Genomic DNA, 5,469 nt, shown 5'->3' on the forward strand with positions numbered 1-5,469 from the left:
GCAGCTTCGGGTATCAACGGTTTTTTTTAATAAACCAGGGAGATTCTATAGAAGGAGACATATTTTCCAGGGAGGCTGTATCTTAAGAGGAGCAGTACTGTACAATTGTCTTTACCCAAGTATCGATCGGATCGGGAGTAGCCCAAGGTCGGAACCGTAAAATTTCAAATTTAAGATGCTAAATGGAACTTGTTACGAGGTTACCGCCCCTTTTCGGAGAGTTGTTCTGTCAATGCTACTACTGAACAACGTGCTTACTGATGCTACGAAGCGAGACCACCGACAGGAAATGTTAGCCACTAACAAAAGGCACACAGCGATTTTACTCTAAAATGACCTTGAATTACACCTCAGACAGGGATCGGTTATCGGGGGCTAAAAACCGACTCGCTTATTGCTCCTCTAAGATAGATACTCAGTGAATTATCTTGCTCCATAGAGAGCTTTCGATTGGGGGAGGAGTTATGATTTGTGAGGTCATTAACACGAACATACTGGTGGGTTGAATGCAGAAGAAAAGCTGTAACCCACCAATATGGCTGCCAGAACTCAGCTAAGACTGGGGGGGGGGGGGCTCTGACATAGTATTTATCCAACTGAAAGGTCCACCTTTAATCGATCATTACTCGTATAATACCCCTGCAGTCTCTCTGCTATACATAGTTTACAGGCGTAGAGGATTCCTACCATAGACCTTTTCACACTTAGAGCGAGGGTGAAAAGGGGGTAAAATTCTCGAGAGGTGAGCATGCGCAGAAAGAATGTTTGTTGCCAGTCGTATTTATGTAACCATTGCTTTTACCTTACTAGTTAGGCATTAGAGTTTATTTTTATAAAACAGTGTTGTATTAATGGTTGTAAAAGTATAAATAAAACTTCCTAGGTGAAATTTTATCTAATTCAATTGATAGACGTAAAATTGGGGTAGTTTATAATATTCTACCACTGCCTTCTCTAATACTAGGCCTTGAAACGTACAACAGAAGCATTTTATATGTGATATTTTGAATTTGCGCTTAGTAACCGTTAGATGGCTCTTTTCTGAGGCGAATTTTCGCGATGACGAAAGTAAATTCGTACTGCGCAGTCTCGCATGACGTCACGTCTTTCGCTTATGGCGGACCAGGAAGGGAAATAAAGATTTTTTAAACTGGACTAAATAACCTGGTCCAGACTCCATGACCATTGACCAGGGCACATCGTCTGCTAACTCTCCTAAGCTCGCTCATTGGGCAATCCAAATCAAACTTAGGTATTTCATTGGCAGTGGCTGTTTTTGATAAAAACTTAAGGGCTGTGATGGGTTGAAATTTCCATGCAGACGCCATTGAGTCATTGACACGTGTCAAAACATACACCAAATTTAAACTAGTATTTTTCGAACTCGGAAACCGTTCAGCATCATGAACCGGTTTATTGACCGGTTTTTGGCTTTCTTTTTCGAGACGAACTTATCAGATTACACTTCGTCGTTGCTAACAATTTCCCATAGTTTTGAATTTTCCGCCAGTTTAAAACCTCAGAAAAGCGACATCTAGCGCCATTTTTGAAATCCTAACTGCCACCCCCCTTTTATTCCTATCGCAAGGCCTAGTATTAGAGAAGGCAGTGATTCTACAGACCAAATTGGGCGCCAAGGCTTACGAGCGTGTTATACGCGGCGCTTTCGGGGCCGGGCACGGCACGGCATCGGCGATGTCCGCCGATGAAGCGTCGATCCCATACGGTCACCGAGGCTTAGTGAGTTTTAACCAACTATTATCATATCACCGTTTCCGTTAGAACTTAAAAACTTTTTGTTTCTTAACATGGTTTTAATTTTACTCTCTCGGTTTAAATACTAGGCATTTTATTTTAATATTAAATTACGAAACGTTCTAAAACTCGTCCATCGTAGTTTATTTTACGCGTTAACTCCATAGAAGCGTGAAACTCGTGGCAACAAACTTGCAACTGCTCATGCGCGGCCATAAGTGTGAAAAGGTCTATTAACACAAGGAGACCAACCGACTTAGAGTGTAAAATCGTCTGCTATTTTACACTCTAAGTTGCCAGGTCTCCTTGTGCAAATGGTATGAATCCTCCACGCCTGTAAACTATGTATGGAAGAAGCGAAAAAGTACTGGTACTTGTACATCTACGGGCCAGGTCAAACTAAAAACAACGAAATGTACTACCACTAATAACAAACGCGGATCATACATATAGTGAAAGAAAACCTTTTCAATTAATCAAGGAACCGATACGGCGGGATTTTAATATAAATCACTGAACATAACCATACCAGCATCATCTAGATAAAGGTTAATTCTGTACGATATGGGTTTTAAGGGCGACCACATTGTAAACATCGTGAGAGAGATGAGTCAATAGACAATAAAAGAGGGACTCCCATGTTAAAAACTATTTTTTACCGCTTTAAAGTGAAGTAGAATTCGTTAAGTAAGGGCGGGGCCTATATCAAGCGTATTTCCCTTTTTAAAAAGGCCCCAATAGTATTTTTCTACGAACTTTCTCGTGACGTCACACCCTCTTATCTCTTAACTCGGTTTTGGCAACCATATTGGAAATCGACAGCTCAGCCCATACAATTTAGACTATCAATATTGACGTCACGTCCCCGTAGCTCCTCCCCTCTCAGTACCATTCTATACAAAAATGTATAGCCGGGGGGAGGCTTCCTCCCCCCACAGTTATGCCCGCCCACCGGGTGAAACGTCATTTTTAAAATCGCCTTAGCTTAATCAGAGGATTGGTAATGGGCATCGGCATTCCCGTTGAATCTATCGAGGCTCACAGTCACGTTACATTGCCCAATCACTACTCCAGTAAATAGTAACGCTACTATTTCAAAGTATAGTTCTGGGCACGCCCCCAATCACTACACCATGAAATACTACTGTTTCAAGTATAGTTCTGGGCACGCCAGTAAATAACGCGTTATACATTCCTTTAAGGAGTGCTGCTTTAAAAAACCTACAAAACTTGCCTTCACGTCGCGTGTTTACCTGTCCTTTCTACATTGTCCTATAAGGTATCTCTCTCTGGCTCGTGTGTGTGTGAGGGTGGGAGAACGTTACGCTATTACAATCATGAGCTTGGCATTTTCGGCGTGACTAAAGCATCGTGTGACCCCGCGAACACGTTTTGCCCAACCAAGATTTAAGAAATGGGTAACCTTCCGCTGGCCCCCTTTTATTATATACCAGCACGCGCGCTTACCTACTAGCTCCATTCTATACTTTTATTTACACCTTCTATTCGTTTTTTCAGCGCTCTCCCGGTTTTTACCAAGAATTGGTGTGTATTTTTAAACCGAAAATGACCAAATGGGAAATTTTTCCATCATGACACACACACACAAAAAAAACCCCGAAGAGGTTAGCAACCCGTTAAGTGTCACGTCAATAGACCTTTCAATTAATTACTTGTAGAGAAACCAGCACACAGGGGCAGGGCCGCCATTGTGGTATTCTTCATCGCGCCTAGAAGCAACACCAGATGGAGGCCAAGTTCACTACACGCTGGAGGCTAGCCAACTCGCACTGCCTCGAGCGATGCTTATTGGAGAGAGGGAGAATACCCCAATGGCGGCCCACCCCTGTGTGTTGGTTTCTCGGTATATAATTTTCAAATAGTCTATCCAACAACTAGCAACAGATTCTTTTGAAAAGCGAGGACTGCAGTATCGTCTGCTTGATAGGGTACCGAGCATTCGGTATTTGGCTCCATAAACCTTAGATGGGGCGTCAAAGTTACCATCCAACCAAAGCCCTTTTGTTTGAAGAGGTATCATACCCGATGTTACGTCTTAAGCAAACAAGGTGGTCCAACATCTCACTAAAGATTACATATCTACTCCTCTTCCTATAGTTCTCTCTGATCTCAAAGATACAGTGGCGATATTTCTGCCAAATCAGAGAGATTTATAGCGAAAGGAGTCGGTTTCAATGGGTGATTAATTTTTCAGAGTGGCAGAAAAACACTGATACACTTTGCAAAACACAACGGGTACTACTCCTCGTCCAATAATTCTCTCTGATCTCATAGAGACAGAGCCTGAGAGACGATATGGCTGCGAAATCAGAGAGAAATATAGCGAAAGGAGTTGGTTTCAATGGGTTAAATTTTTTTTTCAAGAGAGTGGTATGAAAACACATACACGCTTCGTAAAACACAACGTCCAGTAATTCTCTCTGACCTCATACACTCGTATTTTTGAGAAGCCTACGAAACAAAACTTTCTTAGGCTCCTCTTAAGATAACGTAGTAGCAAAGGGCGCTCCTACCATCGAGAATTATAGCAAGAGGAGTATATGGTCGGATGTCAAAATGGTGATTGAACGTTTTTCAAAAATAATGGCACAAAAACAGAGCTCTTTGAAAGCAAGTTACAAGTTCCAATCTTACCCGCGAAAAGTAATACAGGAAGTTATAAGTTCTTTATAGTTCTCTCTGATACCATAAATATCTGAGTTTAGTTTTTCCTCATTATTCGAAATAATCTTTGTTTATCGGTCAAAATATAAAAACCCTGTTTTTATTTTATTTTAAAATAAATAAATGGGTTGATAAACTTCTAATATGGTCACGAGATTGTTTGGAATTCCTTTTACAGGATGAGTAGGAGAATCATCAGAATTACGAGTTAAACTTCCCCGATGAAAAATACGTCGTCGTCGTTGTAAAAAGTGGGATTAGTTAACGGCGCCCACAAGATTCGAAAAAAAAATTACTTTTTAACACGTTTCTTACGTAAGTAAACCAAAGAAAAATTGCCCATAAAAGTATAAATATATTTATATAACAGATCATTTATATAATATTCGACACTCCATTAAATAATAAAATAAGGTTAATTACATAATTAAGGATCTAATACAACCGGAATAAAATTATTTAAAAGACATGGAAGTTTTTTTTTTAATTTTTATTATTATTTTTTTTTACTGCTCTCCAAGTGTTGCCGGATCGTTGATTGGCAGTTCAGGTTGAATCAGTTCTCAACTAACTGAACTAAAGTGTGTCTGACAACACTGCACTGAACTTAAAACTGTGAGACGGGGAGGGATTTTTCTAGCCCCCTTTAGTGAAAACTATATTGAGATTGTTCAAGAACATCTGTCGTTTGTACGTAGACAAATTTAGAAACAAAAATAATTAAACACAAGAGCCAAACTACGTCACGTGACATGATGTCAATATTGGTCTTGCCAATATGGTCGCCAGAACTGAAGTAAGAGGTAATAGGATGTGACGTCACGACAGTCTTCAAAGAACCTCTCTATTCGTGCGACCTCAAGCGGTGTTTTCTGGCGAGAACTTAAATACCTACGCATGTCGGTGTGCCCCTACGCGAGTCTTTTTCCGCATTTAATTTAATTTTCGAATTAGTCTATTCCTTTGTGACGTTCTTACTTCTTACTGAAGGGAGACGGTAAAATTTACCCAGAAGACTTAGAAATAAAG

Source organism: Phalangium opilio, unplaced genomic scaffold (genome assembly GCF_054372755.1).
Source record: "Phalangium opilio isolate 3A_F unplaced genomic scaffold, DU_Popi_V2 ptg000003l_1, whole genome shotgun sequence".
In the NCBI taxonomy this organism is placed as follows: domain Eukaryota; kingdom Metazoa; phylum Arthropoda; class Arachnida; order Opiliones; family Phalangiidae; genus Phalangium; species Phalangium opilio.